Source organism: Pelmatolapia mariae, linkage group LG22 (assembly GCF_036321145.2).
Source record: "Pelmatolapia mariae isolate MD_Pm_ZW linkage group LG22, Pm_UMD_F_2, whole genome shotgun sequence".
NCBI lineage: Eukaryota > Metazoa > Chordata > Actinopteri > Cichliformes > Cichlidae > Pelmatolapia > Pelmatolapia mariae.
The window spans coordinates 27,730,484-27,746,988 of NC_086245.2; the positions used below are offsets into that span (position 1 = coordinate 27,730,484).

Here is a 16,505-nt window from a genome sequence, read left to right on the forward strand (position 1 = left end):
TTGAGAAATGATGTCAGAGGTCAGAAAAGAATGGCCAAGCTGGTTCGAGCTGATAGGAGGGCAACAGTAACTCAAATAACCACTCATTACAACCAAAGGTATGCACTGGGTGTCACTCAAATGGGGTCCAGCCCAGAGCTAGTAAGATGTAGCTACTGAAGTGGTTGGCGAGCAAATACATTTTTTCCAAATACAAATTTAGATGCTAATTTTCTGGAAGTCAGTCAACATTTTGCTGTCAAAATATTGATAAAAGCAGAGTTTAATTGAACAAATAAGGAAAAGGGGACTTTTTCTGATTGGACTGATTACCCGTTTTCAGTCATGAAAAACAATATCACCGGTTTTCCTGTTAGAGTTGTTTGTGGAAACATTGCCAGACATATGACCCTTTGTGACGTGACAGCCCTGAAGAGAATGAGGTGCTAAGAACTATCATTAAGGCCCCATCATGTCATCATGTCGCTGGCATGGTGTTTGTCCATGTGTCATCTCTGTGGCCTGTGGAGCTCCAGCCAGAGCATCACATCTCCTCCTCTGATCCCAGAGTCACTCCATTGTCTAATAACTGGGATCATGGATGGTCCACAGATTTTGTTGTTCTTTTTTTTCCACTCAGTGATTTCAGCAGCTGTCCTAGACAGAGAAGGAGAATTAATCAGATAAATAACCTGGTGCGGTCTATGGAATGAAAAGCTGCGAGCTTGTAGACCTTAGAGGCATGTGTTTGCCCACTACTCTTCATGGTTTCCACACTCTGTAATCAAAGCCATTAAAAACGTTTTTCAAGCCTCGATTTGGAGACAAGAAACCTCGACAACTTGGTCAAGCTGCCAAATAATGAATGTAAACTACTACTGCAAAAAGAATGTCACCGATCCCATAGATATCAGACAGTCTGGAATCCCTGCAGAGTCCAAATCAGATAAATGCAACCAGGCCAAAGCAGCCCTGGACTGCACCACACTCTCTTTCACAACAGATGATACCATTAGGTCAGAGTAGATTGTCTTTCCATCACTCCTCCATTCCTCTCGGTTCAGTCAGTTTTACACCAGGCTGTTAGACATTCGTGCTGGGTCCCTCAGTGCCTCACTTAGCACCTTAGTTCAGGAGAGAGCTTGGCCAGTGAGCAATCTGTCACCACTGTAAATACTCGGTCATCTTGGAAGGATCACTGCTAACTGAGAGAAGAGAGCTACAACATTTATGTCAGTTAAAAAAAAAGGAAAAATATGACCCACAAAAAGAAAAAACAGAGAACACGATGTGCACACCCAGAACTCATTAATGACTAGCATGGTAGAATAAATGAACCCATAATAATTTTCAAGTCAAGAGCAGAGGAGGCACAGATCCATATAGAAAGCATGGAAATAAAATAATAATAACAATAATAATTTTAAACCGTGCAATCCTCACCTTCAGGTGGGAAATTGAAACCAATACTGAAATGCCGTAAACCTGGTGGGGCTGTGGGAAGTAACAAATTTAAAAAAACATTTCCTGGTTTGATGAGTCCTGATTTTCACCTCAACATGTGGATGGTGGGATAAGAATTCGACGTAAACAGCATGAAAGCATGGATCCATCCTTCTATCAACAGCTCAGGCTGCTGTTGGTGGAGTAATTGGTGTGGGAGTTATTTTCTTGGCACACTTTGAGCCCATTAGCACCAGCTGAACATCATTTAAATGCTAAAGCTTACACAAGTATTGTTGCTGACCATGTCCATCCCTTTATGACCACAATGTTCCCATTAGGACTGAGCAATTAATCAAAAATGAATCAAAACTGACATTCAGACTCTCTAATTGACATAATCATGCCCATTTTGGTTATTTTGGTGTTAGTACTCCCCCTACCCTGGTGTGCACTGTCCTCTTTAAAAGAAACTAGCCAGTTTGTGGTCACGTGACTTTGCTCTTTTCAGTTTGTGACATGCAAGCATCATGGAGGAAAGCTCAAACACCAAAGCCGGCCACAGAACTCAAACAGCTTGTGACGAATATAAAATGACGTGTTCGTTGTTTCGACATATTTTGGGGTTCAGTAAAGCCCATATAAAAAAGGGGAGGAAAGCAGAAAACTGCAGGGAAAATAGTTCAGGTAATATCAGAGTATAACATCAAGTCAATTAAACTTATGCACGAGATAAACAGAAAGTTGTTGGAAGCGTCTTCGGGTTTGAATGTGCCATGTTTTGTTGTTTCCACCATTCCACATTAAAGTGAGTGGATCTCTTGTAACTAATATAACATGACAAAATTTAAGAGCTCGACACGTGGTGACAACTGTACTATTTTCATGTCAAGCGAAAAATATATATCATGTGAGTAAATTGTGGGGAAATCTAATCCTTTTTGCCTCATGTAATAACACCGGAGAACACCCTTAAGCTGGAAAATGTTTCCAAACCACATAATTTTACTCCTCAATTCAAAGAATCCCTGTGCGCCCCAGGGATGATCTTCCATTACAGCCCCTGACCTCTAATCTCCAAGAGGTGAGAGGAAAGGGAATTTCCCCCGGGATCAACAAAGTATTACTTAATCATTATTAATCTGGGCCAAAAAAACAGAAAAATAAATGAAACAATTTGGTTGATGGAATTTTAGATCAAAAGAGATTTAGCAAATCTCCCTGTTTACCTTTAGCCATAGATAAAGTGCTTACATTGCCAAAGGCGCCACACTAAGATGTTAAGGTTTTAAAACTCTTCTCAACTGAACCCTGGGAAAGAATGATAAATGAAGGAATTTATTATAATCTGCTGCTGGTTATTTCATTCTTAAGCGTTGTATAGCTCGCTCTCTCTGCTGGCTAGTTTGACACAGTTTTTGCTTCAGACAGAAGGGACCAATGAGTGGAAGTACAGATACTAGACATACATTTAGAATGTTTACTCCCCTTCCATGAAATGTAGATCCTTCTTTGAGAATCTTTATTTAAATGTAATATTCTTTTTTTTTTGCATTCAGAGTGAGATAACATTCCCTCATGTTGCACACATGAAGGGCAGAAACCAAAGCTCAAGTCTCTTATAACTTAAGAAGTAGCCAAGTGACATTGTGCTTTAATCGGACTGCACAAGTTCAGATCTAATGTGACAGCAAACAACAGCCTCACTTGAGAGTCTTTGACAAGACACAGACTGCTTATGAGCTCTATGGCTCCTTAAAGACTCTGGTTAGTAGTAGCATAAATTGTCTACCCAAAGTACAAAGCCATAAAATAGCTAAATCGGTAAATCTAGTGACAAAGTACCTCTGAGAAGCCGAAGTGCTTAAATCAACCCGCTTTTGCTGGTAGTTATTACACCGCATTGATTGTCCACAGTATTTCTGCAGCTCTGTGCTTTTTGGACAGAATCTTTGGCGCAGCTCTTCAGTGCATTAATTTCTGCTTGTTTAGCTCATGTCTGCATACCTTTGCTTTTGCTTTTGTTGCATTTGCAATGGAGCTACCGCGACAAAAGACAATTAATCACCCATTCTGCTATTGCAATTTGGATCTTACACCACAAACCCACTCTGTATGCTGCTACTATAAAACTTTTCCTGAGATAGAAACTTTATGTAACTGTATCGCCCAAAGTGGGAAGAACTGGTATTATAGTCTATTTTAAAAGAATAATTCTATATTTAGATGCATCTCCAGGCATAAAAATGATGCAGTTGTTGCATGCCAGTGTTGGCAGCTCCAATAAATTTCCATGTCCAACTTATTTGTTTGAATCCAGTAAACAAATATAGGATTGACGGCTAAAAGAAAAGAAAATTTAAGATGGAAAAAGAACACAGGATAAGGTTGCATTTGTTGAACCTGATTGGATGAATCTGACTTTTTCCTAAAAAAGGTTGCAACATAATGTCTTCTGATTCATTTATTGTGACATAACATGATTGGTTTAAACTGACCCAACTATAGAGTACTGTGGCAAAGTCTGAAAATGAGAAATGGATGCAGTGGTTTAATAAAACATACATGACTCATACAAACACAGATTGAAATACAATATATATATATATATATATATATATTTATATATATGGCAAAAATAGAGTTTGTACAATTATAATGATCAATAATAATTCTTCTATACAAGCCCGAGCTCTCTAAGGTCCTATTTCTTTAAGCAGTCTTCAGGAACAGTTCTCCAGGCTTCTTGAAAGACATTCAAAGTTCTTCTTCTTTTGTTCTGTTCTTGTCAAGATGATCCCACACTGCTTCAATAGTCTTGAGTTCGGGCTCTGGGGAGGTCAATCCATGCAACACATTCTCATCCCAACGCGCAACATACCAACGACTGTGACAAATCATCGGTATGTTACGCATTCGGAGGCATGAGAGCGGGTTGGAATGAATCTATAAATGTGTTTTCATGTGTCACATGAAAATCAACCTAACAAAGCATTATGTATGTTAAATCTCTTCACTTTCTGTTCCTAAATCACTTTGGAAAACACTACGTCATAGGGTTAAGGTTATGGTTAAGGTTAGGATTAGGGCTGGAATGGACAGCTGGAGCCTCTGCTCTAAGCGTGTCCTACTGCTGCGAGCGGCTTTCTATTGGATTCAACTGACCCGGAGTGTCTTATTAGGATGTGGAAGAGTACCTTTTGCGCTACTATGCAACGCCTAGGGGCATGACAAATCGTCTGTATGTTATGTATTGGGAATAATAATGCTCTGGTCCATGACTGATAGTGTTCCATATTGTGTTTTTCTATTCAGGTTTGCTTTCACTGCATGGGCAGTGCGTTTAGGATCATTGTCATGGTTAAAAATGAAGTTGTTGCTAATCGCATGCTTTTGAGACGACACTCAATGGTGGATCAAAATCTGATGGTACTTTTCTCTGTTTATAAGTGCCTAAAGACACAATTTAAAACTGGTTGTTTGCTAAGTTGTCTGTTATTTGTATATGAAACACTGGTTCATCCTTTGAGTTAGGTGTCTTTTTTATGCTTGAATCATCCATAGATCAGGCTTAAAAAACCAAACATTCCACTGAAAATTTGAATGTTTAAGAAATGAGGAGAATTTCAGTGGAAAAATTTGGCAATATCCAAAACAAAATCTTTGAAACATCTTAAGTAGGCCTGGAAAAATATTGCTCAAAATCACTTTTAAAATTTTACAATGTCTGGCTCCTTGGATGCAAATGATAATTTAATCCAAATTATTTGCTTTTTGCTATTTTACATTGTACTTTTCCCAATAATACCGGAACATTCTGGACGTATTTAATCAAATGTGTATTTTGTTACAGCTGCATTGTTGTTTCATTGATAAACAGGCCTTGAAGGGACATCGATCCTAGTTTTGTAATATCATCCCAGCTTTTATGTAAAAATATTAATAATCTAAAGTGTTATCTTCTCAGGGGCATTACTGGAATATTTTGGACTAGGCCATCTGTCTCGTCAGCTGACATGACCGCTGCTAAGTGAGACTTTAGGGGCATTTACTCCCTCCTCTGATATGACAGCAGCTACAGAGGTCACGACTAAGCCACAGTCTTTCTGTTGTTCATTTGTCTGTTATGTGCGAGTTTGTTGCTCTCATACTTTGCAGTTACTGTTAGCTAACTGCTCTTTTGGCAGTTTGTATTTGTTTGCGTTCATTCAATAATGAGTAGCACTGGTTGCCTTTTAGGAACACCAAAATCCACTGTTGGCATTGTCTGTTGGACATGTAGCATAGCCAACTTCTCCCTCAGTATCAGCACTGGCCTCCATAGCTTTATAGCCACTCTGTTTTCAACTAGGCCTACACATACCAATACATTTTTCATCCATTTCTCAATTATTTTGTTGCATTGGTAATAAATTAAACAAATTTTAGTAAACTAAAATTTAAAGTAAACTTTTTTTAGTTATATAATTTTAATAATTGCATTTTGGAGATCAGTATCTTGCTTGAGGACACTTAGGCATGCACACATAAAACCACCATCCTTCCGATTAGATGACCTGCTGTAACTCCTGAGCTATAGCCACCCTGTGGCATCTATATCATAAGCCTCAAATGTGCTTTCCATACAGATTTGTTTTTTTCCTGCTCAAAAATGGCTGAAAATGGCTCCAGCAAGTGACACCGTGGGTAGCTGGCAAATTTGTGAATTCATTAAAGTTTTCCTGTTTGTAGAAACGCTAAGCCAAAGTTAGTTAAAAGATTACCTTAATGATGAGAGAAAATAATTCTCCTATCCCAATTTTTGCTGTCACACATGCAAAACCAGTGCAGAATTATAAGATTTTTAATCTATCCTAGACTTGTCAACACTCCAGCAGTTTTTCTAACAACAAACCCTGGATCACCAGTTACCTGAAAGCAGTACTGAATGAAAAGAAGAGGATACAGCACGAACTGAATGCAGGATTGAGATGGTGTAAAGATGCATACAGGAAGAAGCTGGAGGCCAAATTCCAAGAATTTGAAGGATGTTATAGCAGTGTACTTATTGCTCTTTTGCCTGTATGTGATGGTGCTTCTGGTGAAAATAAGGTGTGTTTACATATCATTTTAAAGAGCTTGAGTTTTTTAGCACTGATCTGTTACACATAAAGTGATTGTCCAAAGGAGGATGTCCTCCAGAATAAAATATTGACATTGCATTGGTTCATTCAATCGTCTGTTCTCTACCTCTGTGTGATTGTGATGAAGTTGTGGTAAAGTGAGTGGGAACAGATGGAGAGCTCTGCCCTACTAGCACAGCCGAGGGCCCTCAGTGGTCCAGACTTGACCCACGACTCCACTCACCTGGCACTGGATCCCGGCATGGATAACAGACTGTTCCAGGGGATACAGCATGGAGGAGAATTTTGTTTGTGTTTATATGTTACTAACTGGATTTCTTTTGGCATTACAAGAGCAAAAGAAGACAAATGGCCTTTACTTGTGTCTTGGTTTTAGACTCACAGCAGCTATGAAGACAGTCCCTGAACAGTGAGTATAGCACTCAGAGAACTTATAGCACACTTTGCTTCCACTTTGTTTTTAAGTATTTCAAGGGTAACATACTCAGGTTTGCAGACTCTGAGCTCCATCTATGTTGTCAGGAAATCTTTTTTTAAATGTTTTGTCTGTTTATCTAAGTCAAAATATTTTGAGAACTGTGTGGAATTTGCAGGTTCTCCTGCAAGTGTCTTCAGTCCAGCTGAGTCAGGTTGGTTGGCATCAGGGGTCTAGCCTAAGACCCGTACTGGATACAGACACCTGGGGAGTCAAACCTATGAGTCCTGTTCCAAATGGATGTAGTCTTACCACTATGCTATCCAGCTGCACCCAGCTTGGTGCCCTCGGTGCAGTGACTCCCAAGCTTGGCCATTGGCTCCAGCAGATCCCAGGAGCAACACCTGAGATCTCTGTCCAGAAGAGGGCAGTGCTAGGAACAGCTAAGGTACTGCGCAGGACCCTTAAGCTCCCCAGCCACTGGTGGAGGACCCGAGCTTGAAGGAGAGACCGCACGCAGGGTGAGAGGGGACTATATATATGTATATAGCTTACTGCATTTTTCTTTTGAAAATATCATGTTTATTTCATCAACCACATATTATAAATGTTAAAGGAAACGAAGAGCTCATCAAAAATAGCTCAAGGAAGCGTATCATCATCCTCGTTTTTGTGATTCTGCAACAGTCTTCGGTCTCATATAAAACCCAACTCAGCTCGGCAACGCAGTACCTCTCAGGCAAGCTAAAATGGGCGAGGTTATGACACTGTCTGAGTCGTGTGTGGTGGTGCCGTATTGTCGGCTGCTGCTCCCTAGCCTAGGAGAGATAAACAAAGCCCCGATGTGAAAGTTGAGGATTTCTGCAGCTTGCATCCCATTACTAAATCCCTCACCTCTCTGCAACTCCTCCAGTTACAGAACCCGGCGAGAGCAAACAGGAGAGCTTCATTAGGCTTTTCCAGATGTAAAAAGTTAACTAACCTCATGCGGGTACACACCAGCATTTGCCTTATTTTTCCCTCTCCCTTCCTGCTGCTCTCTCCCCTTCGCCCCCTAAGGAGTTCTCTCCGGTGACTCGCTGTTCCACAGGATGCTTCCAAAATGGCGGCTCGGGGAGCGCTGCAATTCCCCAGGCTGCCCAGATGAGATGCAAGGTTCTCTCTTGTGGGCACAAAAAGAAGAAGAAGAAGAGATACACAGGAAGATGTATGTGTGTGTGTGTTCCCCCCCCCCCTCCCCCTTTTATTTCCTTAGCTTTCTCTGATCTGATCTGATGTGAAATCACAAATTGGCCCCTAGCCGCTGCCCCCTGTGTACATAACAGAACTCATTAAAGCGAGGAGGGTTATTAAAAAGTGATGGAGCGAGGGAGGACTCTGACAAGAAAAACTGATTCAGTTTAATAAAAGAAACGGAAACAGAAGAAGAAGGTGAAGCTCCACAAAGAAAAAGGAGGCTAAGCAATGAGGGAGCCGCAACGACAGGTTTACTGTTCACTTTCACACAAGACTTATGCAAATACCCCAGATTCTTCCGAGGCTTCGGACATGCTCAGTTCTTTATTTTCCGACAGATGATAACATGGAATGGGACATCTTTCCCAAAGGTTCAGTTCGTGTGCCCTACATATGGACAGACAATACAGCGTGAAGGCAGCGACTCGGCCGGCAGCAGAGCAAACTGTATGTTGCTTCTTAAATCCCGGCAATCGGCGAAGCCCCTTGAGGTCTAAGCTAAAAATACAGCATGTATTACTGTTCACTTAAGATAAAAGCATCTGTTAAATGACCGTATCATAATGCCTCCACTCCTCTGGGCAGTATTTTTGTGTGTAACAGCAACAGGAGACCTCTGGCATTCTGCTTCATGGACGTTCATTTATAATTCATCAGTTTTGACTGGGAACACACGTGTAATGGGAGCAAAGTATATCTTGGAGGATTACGGGGCAAGGACAAGAGGGGAAGATGAGCGGATGGCGAAAACATAACAAAGAAAGAAAGACTGAAAGAGGTCTGGTGGGGGGAGATTGTTCCAGACTGTTTGCTCTCCAGAGGCTAATGTAGATCCACAAAGAGCGAGGCTGAGAAGGGAACCAAACTTACTTCTTTTCACTTTTTTTCCACCTGGAATGAGTGGCAGGGGTAGAACTATATGTTCAAAAGCAAGAAACTAAATGTAAATGCTTGGGCATACATGTCTCTGCGCATCACCGTGCTGAGAGAGAGGGCCGTCTGCCCCCTTTGTGGATGAAATGGAATGGGAAAAAAAGTGAGAGAGTGTGAGGGAGATAGGAAGGGTGAGTCACTGATTTCTGTTGGCTTTGCTGCTCTCCAGCGAGTTGCCGTGCAGAGCAACCAGCAATAACTGGAGTGACTATAACCTGTGGCCCGCAGCATCCCACCTGTATGCCTCTGCAGAAACTAAACCACCTGCCCCATCCAGCAGCCTCCTGAGGACTCATTTATAAACATAACATCCGCTCAGAAAGAGTGGAAAGTTGTGTGCAGCGTTGCCCAGACAAATGTCAAGCTTTAGAAAAAGTAAGCAGACAAACTGTAGCGTTGCTTTATGCAAACTCTGGTGCACTGAGCTCAAGGCTAGATTTAACTGCTATGGTAAAACCTACAATAATCCATCATTCTTCCTCTGCTCTGTCCAATTTGTACAGCAAAAAAACAGGCCTGAATATTGTTGTGTTGTTCGTTGATTATACCCATCCATTCATGTTTTTAACGTCTCATCCGTCGAGGGCTGCAGGGAGGTTGAAGCTATTCCAGTTGACACTGACCACGGGTCATCAGTCCATCAGTCCAAGGTCTCCATCAATTCAATTCAATTTTATTTATAAAGTGCCAAATCACAACAACGGTCGCCTTGAGCTTTATTCTCTAAGGCAGGGGTGCCCAATCCCAGTCCTCGAGGGCCGGTGTCCTGCAGGTTTTAGATCTCACCCTGGGTCAACACACCTGAATGAAATGATTAGTTCATTACCAGGCCTCTGGAGAACTTCAAGACATGTTGGGCGTTTATCAATATGCGTACTTGTGCGTACTTGCGTTCTCGTGTACTCGTGATACGTCATCAGTCGGAGACCAAGTACTGTTCCAATTCAAAGTACGCATCACACCGAGAACGCGAAAAAGTCCCGGATGTGTTCTCGATCCGCCCGTTTTATCGAGCATGCATCGGTGTAGACTTGGGACAGCTAAATATCCCAGAATGCATTTCGTCCAAAACTCAACAGCAGACTCCCGGCACATCGTTTCCAACCCCCCCCCCACACACACACACACACACACACAAACCGCTCGCGGACTTCTCACTACTCAGGTTAAAGAAACCCCAGCAGCTGTCTATAGTATTGAGTGTCCACTAGAATAGAAATAAAAGCGTTCCAACATCTCACCTGCATGTTTTTATTAAGGTATGTACACGTATGTACATGTACACTATTTTTATTAATAGAGGTTTCACTACTGAGGTTAACAATGATATATAAGTCACTTAGATCACTTCTAAATGTTAATGTTTGGTTTATTTCAGTGTTTTATTTGTTCCTGAGTAAACCGGTTTGGCTGTGATTGAAGTTAAGCTTCATAACATGTTACTTACAGTTAAATTAAGAGGGGACGGCAGTAAAAACTCCGGACCTGTGACATCATCACGTACGCTGGTGTTCCGACTGTACAAATCACGAGTCCGTGCTCGCGTACTTGAGAATTGAGAAACGGCCCACGAGTCCGTGCCCGCGTTCTCGGCGGGTACGTACTCCCGTGCGTTCTCGGCGGGTACGTACTCACCGAGCACGCGAGTACGTACTCGCGTACTTGGGCATTGATAAACGGCCGTTGAGTAGGTCATTTAGCCATTTAAATCAGCTGTGTTGAATCAAGGACACATCTAAAATCTGCAGGACAGCGGCACTCGAGGCCTGGAGTTCGACACCTGTGCTCTAAGGTAACGACCCTAATAGAGAGAAAACTCCAGCAATCAGACGACCCCTATGAGCAAGCACTTGGTGACAGTGGGAAGGAAAAACTCCCTATCTAACAGGAAGAAACTATTAGCAGCCCTAAATAGAAACTTTGTCAAAAAGGAAAATTGTATGCATAACTGGAATGTTCAAATCCAGAACCTTCTTGCTGTGAAACAACAGTGCAATCCACTGCATCGCCATCCCACTCTCTTACACTTACCACTTTATTTTTGTGATTGAAAATACAGATATTCTGGTCACAATATCTGTAGATGTCTTCTTATTTTACTGCTAATATTTTCCTGAGTGCAAAACATATAGTATCAGTAGAAAAGCTGAATATGCTGATGTGTGAGGTGCATTCAAGTTCTGCTTTGGCAAACACCAACTTCATCTTTAAACTGACCCAGCCTTCACACTGAGGCTCGCTGATATTCTCAGGCTGCAGCCCAGTGATGAAACAGCAGTTGAAGGTGGTGCTCAGGTCAGGAGCAAAAGGAGAAGCCTGCTTGTTGCTTCTCTCTACATTCAAAGGGGTTGCGGTCGGGCGTTAAAGTAGGATTCAGGAGGTGGGGAAACCCTAAGATTGGGTGCAGCAGTGCAGCTTGGGGAAAAGGATGTCTTAGACACAAGTCACACAATAATGTGTTTTGTGAACTCCAAGAGATCTTTCTTTGTGCGCAGGCTGTGATCAGCTGACCTGTGCTTTTACTCTAGTATTCACTGCTATCTGTGGATTCAGACGACGGAGTTCAAGTCACAAAAACATTGGATTCCATCAGGTAACGATCCAATATCTGATTTTAAAACTCTCCCACTACATGTCAGATTTAAGTTTCCACTTTATAAAATTTCATTTGGCTAAAGTACTTAGCTTTTTGTAGCAGTCATTTCCTAATCTCTCATTGCACATTAAGAGTTGTTTTTTCTTTACATTTCACATTAACTGGACACATTTTCTGACAAACTGTGCAGAAACAGCTTGTATGTTTGATATTTATCAAGCTGTTTTGAATGCTGCATTTCAAATTACATGCCACTTAAAAATAAAAATAAAAAAGTTACTCTGGTCATATTAAATCCTCTTCTGTAGTGCTAGTGGGACTGCAACTTTATTTACATCTGCACCATGAACTCCCCGAAGGGATGAGGAGAAAGGGATGTGTTTAAGGTGTAAACGTACCGCGGGACATCATTGTTTTCTTATTACTGAGAAAGTGTCTCCATGCCCCCACTGGAAGCAACACCTGGCTGTGGCACATGACATGTTCACTCCTTCACTGTTATGCATTAACCTGCCTATCAGATTAAAGTGCTCATTAAATGAAAATGCCAGAATGCCATTCCACTTGTTCCACTTTCCACTTTATTCCCTGGTTATAGTGCTTGAATTCCTCCTCAGCATCAGACCCGAGGATGAAAACAACCTCTGAGGTAAAACTTACTTGATGCACTCGATCACTTGCACTTAACTTCATCCTTGTCCCGAGAAATCAAAGTCATGATAGACGGTTACCATTTTCAGACAGTGGAAAGAATCCAGCGTGGATATACAAATGACCAGAGCAGGGCTTTAAAGAAACAAGTGGATGTGCACTTGAAGCACTGCACAAGGAAAAACCACAAAATCACTTCTTATGAACTGAAACACATCAGAAGCATGTTTTTTCCTAAAAACAGGGCAAGGCCAAATGTAATATAATAATATTTCAGACAGTTTTAGAGACTTCTACATCATCAGTCTGGCTTTTTTCCCCTGAAAAAACCTAAATGTATTTCACAATACACTTTTAAGTACTGAAATGCATGAAAAATGTCAGATGTAGCAATAGGCTGAATAAACCCTTATAGTTTATAAACATAAGAATTTTCTGGCAATTATTTCATGGTTTAGGCTTTACTGGGTTAAAGTTGGGGTCAGGGTTGGGGTCATCAGCAATGATAGCTCAAATCTCAGAAAGTTAAGAGAGTACATACTGCAATAGTGTCGCTTTTGGTATCGATCTGATACAAATGAATATGGGGGGAAGTCTGCAGATACCAATATCGATACCGATACTTTTATCATATAAAGGCAGCTTAGGGGAGAGAAGTTTGTCATGACTTATGAGATAAATTTCTCATCAATTTGCAAATTCTGAACCCCTTTAATGACATTTTAATTACTTTCTACAATAATTAGTTAGAATAACAAAACACAACTTTCACCTTTTCATGTATTTTGAAACTTCTTGGGGACCTGGAATGTAAATGTGCCTGTCTTTAAAGCACTTTGGGTCAACATCTGCTGTTTAAATGTGCAATAGGCTATACAGTGGGAGTTGCGTTCTAAAAATAACCCGCGATAAGTGAAATCCGCAAAGTAGCCAACTTTATTTTTTACAATTATTATAGATGTTTTAAGGCTGTAAAACCCCTCACTACATGCTTTATACACTTTTCTCAGACAGACATGAACATTTTCGCACTTTTCTCTCTTGTTTAAACACTCTAAAAGTTCGAACTTTGTAGAAAAATAAGTGCAGTATTATAGAATGAAACCAAAGGCACCCGCAGGTGACGATGTTTCATCGACATTGTTGTGTTTGTTGGGGAGAAAAATTACAAACATACAGTACAGCACTTCAGAGTCACACTGCTAGCGATCGAAGATTTATGTAAATTTGACAAGCTCGACGCAACACGAGATTGATTGACAATGGTCTATAGCCAATCAGGACGCAGAACACAATGCGCTGTGAAAAAAAAAAAAAAGCATGCAAAACTGCACAAAAAAATCCGCGAAACAGCGAGGCCGCGAGAGGTGAACCGCAATATAGCGAGGGACCGCTGTAAATAAAACAAGGTGACAGTCAACACAAAAAGCTTCAGACATTTTCATACTGTATATTTTTTTCATGTATTTAACACAATTCAGTGGGCTGCATACTGAACTTAGTGGCTAGAAACAAATCTAAGTATTGATCCTATTGCGCTATAATTAGACCAATCTGCCCACGTATAGGCTACTGCATTATTCTCATATATTATACATAACACATCCTACAAATTTGCCCATGTGAGCTTCGTGACGTCCCACCCAATCCTGTCACATGTCCGTACCAACCCTGCATCACTGCTCCTCAGCAGCCGCCTTGACAAATCACTCCCCATTTTATAAAGAACATATTCTGTAGAGTATGATGAGCTCAGAGCCTAGATTGCAAACTCTAACTATACTCTGCTGGTATAATGAATGTTTTCTAACTTGAGTTCTCTGATTGAAGTTCATTAGTGTGCCCCCACCACCACCAGCACCACCATTCCCTGTCATCCCTGTTTTGCTGAGCTTGGCGTCTCTTTGTTAGGAGTGACAAGCTCACAGCCTAGAACCACATATCAACACTGAACTAATTAGGGAGCTGGCTGACTGGACTGAAATAATTAAGATTTTAACATAGATACTTGTCTTTAACCTGTAAAGTTAGAGTTAGGGTTACTCCTCTTTAACCTTCAGCCTGAACCCTAGGCTATTAGAATATCCAGTGTTTTTTACAAGGCTCAGACTTCTCAGAGGCAGGTAGATGGAGCACCAATGTATTTTTTCTTTAGTTTATCTTTTGTCTAATGTGTGTAGATTGATGTGCACTGCATGCAACAGACACGAATCTCATGCTTAGCTAGCAAGACCTTTATCCAGACCTCTCCCTTTCTGCATAGTTGTGCGTAAGTCTCCACTCAGCATGCATATCTGCTGACAAGTGTAAGCACAATTTATTTTTATAGAATAAACACTCCCTACAGGGAAGCAGGAAAGCCAGAATAATGTTCAAATCATTTTATTTGTAAGCTAATGCATTCTGCACATCCCACATGAATGAACTGTAATGAGATAATTTGAGTATTATTGTGGATTACCGTGTATGCTTTCCCGTCGGGGGTGTTTTACTGGGAGTGTTACTTTGAGATTGTCCTACGTATCCTAATTAAGCCAGACAGTTTGTGCATTTAGAAGACAAAGTGTAGCATCTTGACTGCCATTCTTCCTAATTGTCGCACTTTTTTTTGCATGCAAAAAAGCATGTAAGCACTTTGTTCTTCGCTAACAATGAGTGCATTTTTTTGCGATTTATCCATTTTCTCCACAGTGAACCCTGTTAATATATTTAGGACAATGAAAAATACAATTGAATTATTTATTGCTTTTTTTAAGGCATAAATACAGACGAGCCCCATGAGCAAGCATTTGGCGACAGTGGGAAGGAAAAACTCCCTTTTAACAGGAAGAAACCTCCTACAGAAAAGGCTCTGGCAGGGGCGGCCATCTGCTGCGACTGGCTGTGGGTTGTCCAAAGGAAGATTGACAGTAACTAACGATTACATAGACCGTCCTGTCAAGTAACAGTGGTGAGTGGTTCTAACTGTATGATCCCTTTTTAGTACTTTTTAACAGTGCTACTCACTCTGGTGTCCCTTAGACAGACACTGACAAGGGAGACCCCAAAAACCTGGAAGTGGAAGCCAGCTCTGACCAACAACTGAACCCGATCGCAACTGCTGCTGAACCGTAACGCCGGCAGTCGATGAGCCACGGTCAGGCAGCAGGCAAATAAATACAATTAGTGTAAATTAGCTGTGACAATTAGCAGAAGCTACCTCAGCTCACCTTTGTGTCCTCGCGGAGCCACACAAGTCCCTCGCCGATGATGCTGTACATTCATCTTCAAAGCTCCTAATGACTTTCTCTGCGAGATACATAATACAAAGCCAAGGTCAAGCTGTGTTGCTGACAGGAGTGCGATGAATAGGAATAAACAGGGACAGGTTGGGTTACCTTGCAGCCACAGGAGACACTCGCACGCCCGCTCGTGTCTTTACAGCCACCGTGTCCATCTTTGTCTCGTCTGCTCCAGTTCCTTTGGCTTTGAAGGGCACGCCTGCTTGCGTGTGAGAGATTAGAAGTGTGTGTGTGTGTGCGTTGATGTCTTTGTCCTGGAGGCGTGAGGAGACAGAGGGCAGCGGAGTCATGCGGACTTCAACTCTGGGAGTGTGTGCGTGTGCGTGTGGAGACAGTGAGAGAATAGAGGCACTCGTCTGTATAATGGAGCGAGAGCTCAGCCAGCTTCTAGGAGCTTTCATCTGTCTGCTGCAGCACCAAGACACGCACGCACGCACTATTTCTCTTGGCCCACAGACCTAACCAGACCAGCTGTAATTTGTCATTTGGCTGCGATCTGGCCCGTCAGCGCTGGGTTACTTTCAGCTCGCGGCTCTATGGTAATCCCTCCCTTTGAAGGCCGGCCAATCCAATCCCATGGCTGACATTGCCAAAACGGACTTCACTATTGTGACCTTTATAGCGCACCAGCTAATCTTTCTTCAACGAGCACGGGGGAGAAAGTGAAAAAGGGAGGGAAGCTGGCAATGAGTTCAACAAGCTTACTTGTCCTCCTTAACGCTGCTCTCCCTCCATCCTATAGTCTCAATTTTTTTTTCCTCACAAGAAAATCATCCCCCACAACATACGCTGCCTAGTCAGTTGGTGTTTTGTTTTTTTAAAAATGAAGGAAAAAAGTCATGGTTGAC

At 41.7% G+C, this 16,505-nt stretch overlaps 1 long non-coding RNA gene across 1 annotated transcript; it reads right to left on the reverse strand.

The window, feature by feature from the left end:
- Positions 1 to 264: 264 nt before the first annotated feature.
- LOC135932422 (uncharacterized) lies at positions 265 to 15,860 on the reverse strand. Its single transcript, XR_010573520.1, has 3 exons — positions 15,754 to 15,860; positions 15,586 to 15,664; positions 265 to 636 (listed from the first exon to the last, which is right to left on the reverse strand). It is a non-coding gene; the product is annotated as an uncharacterized LOC135932422 (long non-coding RNA).
- Positions 15,861 to 16,505: the final 645 nt, after the last annotated feature.